Source organism: Chelonia mydas, chromosome 13 (genome assembly GCF_015237465.2).
Source record: "Chelonia mydas isolate rCheMyd1 chromosome 13, rCheMyd1.pri.v2, whole genome shotgun sequence".
Lineage (NCBI taxonomy): Eukaryota > Metazoa > Chordata > Testudines > Cheloniidae > Chelonia > Chelonia mydas.
The window spans coordinates 36,174,943-36,187,027 of record NC_051253.2 but is presented as its reverse complement, the minus strand read 5'-3'; the positions used below and the strand labels follow the sequence as shown (position 1 = coordinate 36,187,027).

General features: G+C 46.0%; 1 pseudogene; it reads left to right on the top strand.

The window, feature by feature from the left end:
• Positions 1-4,732, top strand: part of LOC122462757 — a 42,960-nt pseudogene extending 38,228 nt beyond the window's left edge.
• Positions 4,733-12,085: the final 7,353 nt, after the last annotated feature.

Here is a 12,085-nt window from a genome sequence, read left to right as displayed (position 1 = left end):
CAGGTGTTTGGAAGGGGGTGGGGGGACGGCAAGTGACAATGTCACTTACCCTCTTTTATACTTTCTTTCCAGCTTGCTGGATAGGTCTATGCTGTGATGTGGGTTAGTCCGCCCCATGGCATACAGGCCTTCTCAGAAAAGCTTCTGTGATAGTGGATTGTGTGTTGATGAGTCACTAATGCCATCTGGCCAGATGTCGTTAATGGCTACTCCCTGGTTATAAGTGAAAGGCTGGTTGTGGGTGTTCCCAACCTCACCACATATTTCACAAACTCATACAGCAATACTCCATAACTTCCCATTTAATGATAGCACATACCACAGGGTATTAATGTTCAACAGATGAAGACTTTTAAAATGATACCTAACAAGGCACACTTTGAACAAAAGACATCATAATTATAAGCCAGTGCCCATTCTGTGAGTTCCAGGGTGCTACTTTCAGTACAGAGTGTCACACCTCCCCTCTTAGTTTATTAAAGAGTGTTAGCAACTGAACAATGTGGAGGCAGTGGGCCCAAAGTCCTTTTTAGGTTTTGACCATGCAACTCCCGAGTGTTGCTAAACATTGTAGTGTTACCCACATAAGCTCTTACAGACTTCTGGGTACCTTTTAACCCTTTGTGAATCAGCCTAGAGAGCTCAGAAGTTAGCCAGTGTGCCTTCTCTGGGTTACTAGAAAGCATGTCTTTGTAAATATGCAGCATTGTTAACCTTTCTTCTGTTCTAAGTGGTGTTAACTCAGTGCCTATATTAATGTTTTCTAAAGTGTAGGTATCCTGGCATTTAGTCATCTATGTCATGAGGTGACATGCCTCAGTTTCCCCTTCCACACAGCAGACCAGGTTTATTATGGTTTCTCTGCTGTGACAAGCTTCAAGCATGTCTACAGGTATTAGCTGAGAAGTAGCATTCCCAAAAGTCTTCTTAACACATGGTGTGTTCTTATTTACCACTCCTAGCATGCCCAAAAACTTATCCTAAAAATCATGCATGTTACACTGTTTCATAGGATTTATCATCAGTACTAAATTCTCTGTCATAAGGTTTACCATTAGTATCAAACTTTTTATCATGAGATTTAACAGTAACACCTAACACTTCACCACAGGTGGGCGTTTCCAAGTATTTTTATCATATCACTCCTACTGTTTACACAGTCTGGTTTGTTCAATCCCCACTGAACAAACCAGAATGTGTAAACAGTAGGAGTGATATGATAACAATCACTCAGAGGGAGGGATAGCTCAGTGGTTTGAGCATTGGCCTGCTAAACCCAGGGTTGTGAGTTCAATCCTCCAGGGGGCCGTTTGGGATCTGGGGCAAAAACGGGGGACTGGTCCTGCTTTGAGCAGGGGGTTGGACTAGATGACCTCCTGAGGTCCCTTCCAACCCTGATATTCTATGATTCATCCCACAAAAGCAATATGATAAGTCTCAGTCACCTGAGAGGTTTCTGCATTGAGAATTTGAATGGACTATTTGCTGCCTGCTTCCTCCCAGCACAGGGCATTTATCCCTCAGGTGATTGGTGAAATTACAGTGAAAGCACATTTTGGGCTCTTCTGTTTTCACGGGAGCTTTGGGATGGGGATCAGAGGAATGGTTTTGGGGAGGTGAGTGCCCAGCCACCCTCCTTTTTCCCAGGGATAAAAAGAGGACCCTGCTTTCCATGAGCTTTAAACCCCTTTTCTGTGGTTTATTCTCAATAGATGCCTGTGTCTGCTCAAAGGCGTCAGCTAGAGACACAATCTCCTTTACATTTTTTCACATTTTAGTCCCATAGACACTGTTTCACATCATCTTTGCATACAGTTGGGAAATGTTCCTGAGCAACAAGGGTCAAAGATTTCTTCGAAGCTTGCAACCCCTTTTCTCCTCACCCTTTTACCCATCATATCTTTCATCTTGTTTACATATTTCCCATTACCCATACCAGTGTGACGCATTCATCCCCTCTCCCCGGGTGAAACCTGGAACTGGGGTTCCACCGAGCCCTCTGACTCACCAGCCTTGGCTTCCTCTCACACTGTGCTGCTGAGAGAAGCTGTTAACTGCTCCTGGTCCTACATTCCCACCAGCATTCACACAGGCAGGGACACACCCAGCTGCAGTTACATGCAGTCTCTGACCAGCCCCTGCATGAACCAACCATAGAAAGATACCCCCAGCTCCCCAGCCTGGGACCCCAGAGCTGTATTGTCCTGCCCTGCTCACAAACCCAATCCTATGGATTTATTACCCAGTTTGCCTCTCCTTCGATGTGGAGAGAAATATGCATACTTGTGTTAAACAAGGTGAGATTTTTTTCTCAGATACTTCACTTAAAGTTACACTGGTTTAGATAACGCAAAAAAACAAGTTTATTAATGACAAAAGATAGATTTTCAGTGATTATAAGTGATCACAAACAGATTAAAGCAGATTACCTAGCAAATAGACAAAAATGCAAACTAAGCTTAACATACTAGAAGGACAGGATTTGAATTAACAAGCAGTACACAAATTTCCATACACAGGCTAGAAATTTCTTTAGCCTGGGACCAGCACTTCCCCCAGTTCAGTCTTTATTCCTAAGGTATTTCCAGGAGTGCTTTAGTGTGTTGTGTGGGGAGTGAGGCCACTTGATGATGTCACATCCCAATTTATGTAGGTTTACCATATGGTAGGAACCCTTTATTCCAAAAACAGTTTCCAGCCCAGTTTGTGGAAAAATACAGATACCCCAATGGAGTTCAGTATCATGTGGTTTGGTCACATGGCCTTGGTGAGTCATAACAGCCATTACTTACAGGTCAGCTGAAATGTTACAGGAAAACTAAGCTTTCCACAGCCCATTGTGTTTGTTGATTAACCTTTGGCACTGTCTAGCTTCAACATTGTTGTACCTGAAAGGCTAGGTGTGGGTGTTTTCCAGAGTAAGCACATTTGAAATACAAAGCCATAGTCAATATTCATAACTTCAGATACAAAAATAGATACACAAAAAGATAAATACCCAAATAGAATAATCATATTCAGCAGATCATAACTTTTCCAACAACACCTGACAAGATATATCTTGTACAAAATGCATTATAATTATGTTATAATTATATCATAATCATACAACTCTGAAGAATATGTGGTGCAGTGTCACAATCAGGACCCCTCGTAAGATTCCAGTTTCACTCTATTATGTTTCAGGGGTAATCTGAAATCATTTAAAAACCATGTGTCATAAATAGAAAGGGAAGGGTAAACCCCTGTAAAATCCCTCCTGGCCAGAGGAAATCTCCTCTCACCTGTAAAGGGTTAAGAAGCTAAAGGTAACCTCGCTGGCACCTGACCAAAATGACCAATGAGGAGACAAGATACTTTCAAAAGCTGGGAGGAGGGAGAGAAACAAAGGGTATGGGTCTGTCTATATTTTGTCTTTGCCGGGGATAGACCAGGAATGAAGCCTTAGAACTTTTAGTAAGTAATCTAGCTAGGTACGTGTTAGATTATGATTTCTTTAAATGGCTGAGAAAAGAATTGTGCTGAATAGAATAACTATTTCTGTCTGTGTATCTTTTTTGTAACTTAAGGTTTTTGCCTAGAGGGGTTCTCTATGTTTTGAATCTAATTACCCTGTAAGGTATCTACCATCCTGACTTTACAAGGGGGATCTTTTTTTTTTATTTCTATTTACTTCTATTTCTATTAAAAGTCTTTTTGTAAGAAAACTGAATGCTTTTTCATTGTTCTCAGATCCAAGGGTTTGGGTCTGTGGTCACCTATGCAAATTGGTGAGGCTTTTTACCAAACCTTGTCCAGGAAGTGGGTGCAAGGTTTTGGGAAGTATTTTGGGGGGAAAGACGTGTCCAAACAGCTCTTCCCCAGTAACCAGTATTTGTTTGGTGGTGGTAGCGGCCAATCCAAGGACAAAAGGGTGGAATATTTTGTACCTTGGGGAAGTTTTGACCTAAGCTGGTAAAGATAAGCTTAGGAGGTTTTTCATGCAGGTCCCCACATCTGTACCCTAGAGTTCAGAGTGGGGGAGGAACCTTGACACCATGTCTTTGAATTAAGAGTAATTTAAAGCAGCTTGAATTACCATTTCGTTGAATATATTCAGAGCTTTGCTAGTGACCTTTGCAACCGAAATGGGGATTTTCTTGTCCTCAGGAAAATGATTAATCTCACACAGCCTCTCAAAGTGGGTGGTGGTGGAGGGGGAGACCCAGAAGAGGGCAAAGATTCTGCAAAGGGGAATCTACTTCTGGCTTTAAGGGTTCTTTATAAATCATTATTATTAATGAGGCTGTTGATGTTCCAATTGGACATACAAGCAGCAATTGGGGATCAAGACCCACTGCACAAGGTGCTGCACAATTGAATGGGAAAATAACTGTTCTTCACCCAGGGGAAGGCAGAGACCTGCTCTGGGGTAGGCACTGGGGGGCTGAGAATATCTGGGCAATGGGGGACCAAGAAGATTTGGGTGAACATTGGGGGGCAACACTGAGACCAGCTGAACTGGAGGGTGTCACTGAGCTGTGCATGATCAGGAATGACTCACTGAGCTGTTTGCCATCTGTGGCTTGTATTATTTCACAGGGCAACTCTGGGGGCCCCCTAGTATGTTGAAAAACAGCCTCAAGTATCATCTCTTCGGGATTCCAGAAGGGGACCCCCCCCCAGGGTGTACACAAGACTTTCCTCCTTCATGCCCTGGATACAGGCAACAATGCGGAAGCTGATTCCCTGAGCCAAGCCAGGAATTGCTGCATGGGCTGGAGCTGTGTCACTTCTGTCCTTTGGAGAGGCCCAGATGTAGGGCCTGCCTTGCAGAGGGGCTGAGCCCCCCGCCCCACCTCCCAAGACAGAGCCCCTGTCAAGCCATAGCTCCATTTTTGCAGCACCCAACCCATGAGCCTCAGGGCAGGGAGCCTAGAGGAGTTAGGAGCCAGGTTCAAAGCCAGTTCCTTTTGGCTCCCTTGGAAATCCCAACCCTTAGGCTGCCTCTTCGTGAGGGAAACAGCTTGCTTATTTCCCTTGGGATAACAGATATGAATGAAACCTTGAGGAAGACCCAGGAGTTTGTAGCTCTTCCCTCATCTCAACCAGTCGAGTCATTACCTTGACCTGATAAGTCATATTAAAACTGCAGGGAATTCAGAGAAGGGCTACACAGAACTGATCACAGATCAATCCCCGTCGCTGATAGCCTTCCTACCTCCCCTGCTACGCTTTGCTGCATGGCTGGATGCATTTCGCTCACTGCTTTGTAGCCAGCAAAGAATGAAAATGAAGTTACCAAAAAAGTGATTCTGGCAATGAGTGAGCAACACAGCCCACAAAATCCAGAGCAGCCACTAAACCTGCCAGAGCTCAGGAGGGAATTAACCCTACCGGGGAAGGCTGGGCTCATGGTTAATGCACTAGCCTGGGACCCAGGACAGGTCACATGTTTTTCCCCCTACACATTAGAGCCAGGTGCACAAGGAGCCAGGTATCCTCTTCCCAAATGCGATGTGAGGGTCTATAGCAGACACCAACTCATGTCCTCTCTTGTGCTTTATCTGGTAGCACATTGCTCCACAAGCATCCAGGGTCATTTTCCTCTGAGTTACCAGTGACTTGGAAGAAGCTGGTGCCATTTTTGACATTGAGTGGATGTCCCCGCCCCTTTTGTCCACATGACCCTTCCTGACTAGGTGGTAATCATGGATTCTAATCATCCACTCAGGGGAGTCATCCCGCCAGGATCCAGTCATACCAGTTAGAGCAAAGTGATGCTTCCAGAGGAGCAATTCCAGTTCCTCCTGTTTGTTCCCCAGACTCCTAGCACTGATGCAGAGGCGAGTTAAGAATTTCTTGTCTTCATTTAATTGGGGTTCCTGGATTACTTTTGTTCTTGACTTTGGACTGACCATAGGCACTGACTAGAACTCACTGGCAGCCAACCCCTCCCCCCAGCACCTTCCACCCACTGGCGGCCCTCCTGATTAATTCCTCCCCCTCCCTCCCAATGCCGACTGCACACCACAATCAGCTGTTTCACGGCATGCATGAGGGCCTGGGAGGGAGCGGGAGGAGCGGGGATGGGGAATGCACAGGGGAGCAGACAGAAAGAGGCAGGGCAGGAAGAGGTGGGATGGGGTGGGGGGGTTGAGCACTTCCAGGGCCCGGAGGAAGCCAGCACCTATGGTGCTGAGAGCTCATTTCTTCCCCCTTTTTAACCTCCCCTTTGGCTATTAGTTTAGCCCCCTCCTGGCTCCTCTAGCTGGCCTGTTCCCATGGAGATCGGTCCCCCTTCTCCTGAGGAGGAGGCCATCCAAACTCTGCAGTCCCCTCTCCCCTTAGACGATAGACTGATATTCCACCAACATAGAGAATAATCAGACCCCATCTCAGCCTGCATTTCAGGCTAATCCAACCCAGCTCTTTCACTCTTCTCTCTTTGGACCGGCTCTTTGGTCCCCTGAGCGCCCTCACAGCCCTTCTCTATTTCGGCTCCAGTCTTAGTTCCTCTGTCCTGCACACAAATTGGCTCCAGATGGGAAGTCAGGGGGACAGCAGTGTGATTTTGCACTCCATATTCTTTATAGAAATATGCATATGAATATGAATATGACATAACTGGAATATGCTTTATGCAATATACTTGATGTAAGGTATAATTGGAAAGGTTATGATTTGCTGAATATGTTTATCCTATTTGTATGAATGTATCATTTCTGTATCTGGAGTCAGGAATATTGACTATTAATTTATTATCAATGAGTTCATGTAGGAAAGAGCCAATTACCGGCCCATCAGGTACAACAATGAAGAAGTCAGACACAGAGCTAATGGCCCGTTAGCAAGAGAGACAGTGGATTATGCAAAAACTTGGTTTTCCTGTAAGCGTGAGGATTAGCCTGTCAGAAATGGCTACTGGCTCTGCAACAACCTGTGACCATGTCACCTGATGCTGGAATCCATCTTGAATTCTGTACTTTTCCACTAGAAGGGAGTTGGGAGACAAAGGAGTCTCACGTTATGCAAATCCTATTTAAGGGCGGGGAAGTGAGATACTCTTGGTTGTCAGTTTTCCCCTCTACCCCACCCAAGATGACTGCTAGAAACGACTAAAGACTGAACTGGGGACAAGCACTTGGGCCCAGACTGGAAGGGCCTGGAGCCTGTGCAAAGATTCTTAGAACAACTGTGAGGGTGACATATTACACGTAACAACAACAAGGAGTCTTATGGCACCTTAAAGACTAACAAATTTACAAGACTCCTCATTGTTTTTGCTGAAAGAGACTAACACATCTACCACTCTGAAACTCGTCTACATGGAACAAGTTTCCTTAGTGTATTATGTTTAGTTTGCGTGTTCTGTTTTATTTTGCTTACTAACCTACTTTGTTCTGTGTGCTGTCACTTATGACCACTTAAATCCTACCTTTTATACTTAATAAGATCACTTTTGTTTATTAATAAACCCAGTGTAAGTAATTGTTACCTGGGGTGGAGCAAGGAGTCTGTGCATATTCTCTTCCACACGGAGGGGAGAGGCGAATTTAATATAATTTTGGGCTTGAACTCCTAGGAGGGGTGGACATTTGGGTGCTGTGGGCAAGTCCCTTAAGCTGAGTCTTCTCAGAGTACATCTCTGTCTCTATGTGCAGCTGGGTGTGGCTCTGCCTGTGTGTGGTTCGCTGGAAAAAGCTGGAGGGAACCTAGCCCAGCAAGTCCAGGTGAAAAGGAGGCCCATGCTAGCAGGAGAGTCTGGCTCAGTGGGTGTCCCAGCACCCCAAGTGACACCCCAGGTGGTCCAACTTGTCACAGGAAGCTCCCAGTGCACTCTGAAGAGTGATGGGAGGTGTTTGCTATGGTCACAGCACTGGCCAGTGCAGCAGGAATGAGGTATCCCATGCCACTAGGAAAGGTGTCTGGTGGTAGGCCTGACCCCATGAGCCTGCCTTGGGAGCCCCACAGCTAGGGACAGTGGCTCGGCTTGGCCCAGATACATCTGACGTGCAAGCATGTGAGGGTCGGACGTGGGTCTGCTTATGACGGAGTAGAGCCTGCATGGCAGGGCTGGGTCAGATGTAACTGGGACAATGCCTCCCACTCAAGAGTCCCAGCCAGGGGAAGAAGGAAATGGAGAGGTTCAGCCCCTCAGAAAACCCAGGTGACACATGCACAGTCCTCTCGGGGATGGATGTGGCTTCTGGATGAAACCCTCAGAAACCTCTGAGTCATCATGCAAGTGCTGTGGTTCCTTCTTTCTCACATTCAAGATGCAGGGGATGAGGCCACTTGGTAAGGAACAGCCCACAGCCTAGAGCGCTGCACAGCTGGGGCCATGCAAAGTTGGAGCTATGGCATGCACAGCTGGATGTATGCAATGCTCAGCCGGAGGTGTACAACACACAGTAGGGGCCATGCACAGCTGGAGCTTTGGAATGCACAGCAGGGGCCTTGCACAGCTGGAGCCAGGCTACCTAGAGCTGAGCTCGGGCAGTTCTGCAGCCCATGGGAGGTCCTTCCACACACACGTACACCCCCACCCCCACTGGTCTGATGATGAATGTGGCTAATGCTCTTTATTAACGTGAGACATCCGCCCGCTTACTCACATGAAGGGGACGGGATGCGGCTCCAACTGGAGATGCAGATGGGGATTTAGAAAGAGCAACTTAGTGCAGGGCTTGGCCTGTGGATTCCAGGCCTCAGCTGAGATTCTGTAGCATTCCCTGCTCCCCGCAAGCCAGTCAGTCCCCCAGACATGGGTCCTGATTAGAGCCAGTGCCACTCAGAGGGGAAAGACCCCATCTCGTATTCCCCATTACCTCTGACAGCACAGGTGGATGCATATCGAGTGGCTGGATCCTAGTGATTTGTTTTTCTTACAGCCCTGGTCTGACAGACAGCTCAGACTGCTGGGTTTAACCACTGAGAGGCTGGGGCTCCCCTTGCCCGGCTGACAGAGCACCAGGAGAGAAGGAAACACTCACAGGGATGGGATTTCATAAAACTCTGTGTTGATTCCAGAGGACACAAAGCAGGCTGTGAAATTAACAAGTAAAGAGGTCAGATGGTGGGGAGAAAAGGGGACTTTAACTACTCGGACATGTGCTAGAAAAGTAATGAAGGAAGACACATTTCCAATAAGTGCCTGGAATGGCTTGGGAACAACTTTTTATGTCAGAAGGTGGAGAAAGATGCTGGGAGGGAGAGGCATTTTAGACTTCATTCTGACCAACAAGGAGGAATTGGTTGTAAATCTGAAGGTGGAAGGCAATTTAGGTGGAAGTGATCCTGAAATATAGAATTCCTTATCTTAATGAAATGAAGGAGTCAGAGCAGCAGAATAAGGACAATGGGCTTTAAACAAGCAGACTAACCAGTTCAGAAAAGTATAGGTGAGCTCCCACATGAAGAAAATATAAGTTTTAAAGGAGTTCAGGAGAGCTGTCAGTTTCTGAAGAGGACAATATTAAAGGCCCACTGCAAACTATTCCTGTGCAAAGGAAAGTTGCGAAGAACAGTAAAAAGAAAAGGAGGACTTGTGGCACCTTAGAGACTAACAAATGTATCTGAGCATAAGGTTTCGTGAGCTACAGCTCCCTTCATCAGATGCATTCAGTGGAAAATACAGTGGGGAGATTTATATCCACAGAGAACATGAAACAATGGGTGTTACCATACACTGTAACCAGAGTGATCACTTAAGGTGAGCTATTACCAGCAGGAGAGTGGGAGGGGGAGGGGGAACCTTTTGTAGTGATAATCAAATGGCTCCAACAGAAGCTCTTTAATGACCTGAAAACCAAAGAAGAATCCCACAAAAAGGGGAAACTTGGAAAAATTACTAAGGAGGAGTACAAAAGAATAGGACTGCCATGTACGAACAAAATCAGAAAGGCTAAGGTACAAAATGAGTTTCCCCTAGCAAGGGAAATAACAGACAATAAGAAGAGGTTCTTGAAATGCATTAGGAGCAAGAGAAAGATTCAGGGAAGTGTGGGTCTGCTACTTAGCCAGGAAGGAGAACTAGCAAACAAGAACATGAAAAATGTGTTTAATGTCAGTTTTGCTTCAGTCTTCTCTAAAAAGGTTAATGGTGAACAGATACTCTTAACAATTAATATTAGCAAGGGGAAAGGAACACAAGACAAAATGGAGAAAGAAGAATTTATAGAATATTTAGATAGGTTAGATGTATTCAAGTTAGCAGAGCCTGATGAAATTCATCCTTGGGTACTTACTGAATTGGTTGAAGCAATCTTGGAATCATTAGGAAGTATGTTCAAGAACCTCTATAGGTGATATAAGGTCCCAGAGGACTGGAGAAGGGCAAACATAGAACTTATATTTCAAAAGAGTAATAAAGAAAATGCAGAGAATTATAGACCAGTCAGCCTAACGATGATACCTGGAAAGATACAGGAGCAAATTGTTAAACAATCAATTTGGAAGCCTCTAGAGGATAATAGGGCTATAAGAAATAGCCAGGATGGGTCTGTCAAGCAGAAATGATGCCAAAACAATCTAATTTCCTTCTTGCACAGGGTTACTGGCCTAGTGGATAGGGGAAAGCAGTAGACATGTCGATGTCTAGTTGGCAGCCGGTATCAAGCCGAGTTCCCCAGGGGTTGGTCCCTGGGCTGCTTTTGTTCAACATCTTTATTAATGATCTGGATGATGGGATTAATTGCACCCTCAGCAAGTTTGCAGATGACACTAAACTGGGGGAGAGATAGATATGCTGGAGGGTAGGGATAGGGTCCAGAGTGACCTAGACAAATTGGAGGATTGGGCCAAAAGAAATCCGATGTGGTTCAACAAGGACAAATGAGGAGTCCTGCACTTAGGAAGGAAGAATCCCATGCACCGCGACAGGCTGGGGACCGACTGGCTAAGCAGCAGTTCTGCAGAAAAGGACCTGGGGATTACAGTGGACAAGAAACTGGATATGAGTCAGCAGTGTGCCCTTGTTGCCAAGAAGGCCAACAGCTTTATTAGTAGGAGCACTGCCAGCAGATCGAGGGAAGTGATTATTCCTCTCTATTCGGCACTGGTGAGGCCACACCTGGAGTATTGCATCCAGTTTTGGTCCCCCCATGACAGAAGGGATGTGGACAAATCGGAGAGAGTCCAGCAGAGGGCAACAGAAATTATTCAGGGGCTGGGACACAGGACTTACAAGGAGAGGCTGAGGGCACTGGGCTTACTTAGTCTGCAGAAGAGAAAAGTGAGGGGGAATTTGATAGTCGCCTTTAACTACCTGAAAGGCGGTTCCAAAGAGGATGGAGCTCTGCTGTTCTCAGTGGAGGCAGATGACAGAACAAGGAGCAATGGTCTCAAGTTGCAGTGAGGGAGCTCGAGGTTGGATATTAGGAAACACTATTTCACTCGGAGGGTGGTGAAGCACTGAAATGGGTTCCCTAGGGAGGTAGTGGAATCTCCATCCTTAGAGGTTTTTAAGACCTGTCTTGACAAAGCCCTGGCTGGTATGATTTAGTTGGGGTTTGTCGTGCTTTGAGCAGGGGATTGGACTAGAGGACCTCCTGAGGTCTCTTCCAACCCTAACGTTCTATGATTCAATGTTGCTATGACATAACAGATCTTGATTTTAGTAAGGCCTTTGATACAGTGCCACAAGAGATTCTCATAACTAAACTAGGGAAATTACCATAAGGTGATGGCAAAATGGGTTGAAAAAGCGTACTGAAAAGCTATCAATGGTAGTGTGTCAAACTGGGAGAACAATTCTAGTGGGGTCCTGCAGTGGTCAGTCCTGGGTCTGCTACTGTGTAATTTTTTGATTAATGGCTTGGATGATGGAGTGGACAATGTACTTATCTGTAGATGACACCAAGCTGGGAGGGGCTGATAACACTTTGGAGGGCAGCATTAGATTTTGAAACAAATGTCACTGAGCTGTGCATGATCAAGAATGACTCACTGAGCTCTGTGCCATCTGTGGCTTGTTTTATTTCACAGGGCGACTCTGGGGGCCCCCTAGCGTGTGGAAAAACATCTTCAAGCATCATCTCTTCGGGATTCCAGAAGGGGACACCCCCCGGGGGATCCCAGAGAAATGTTGACAGACCGTGGAGCA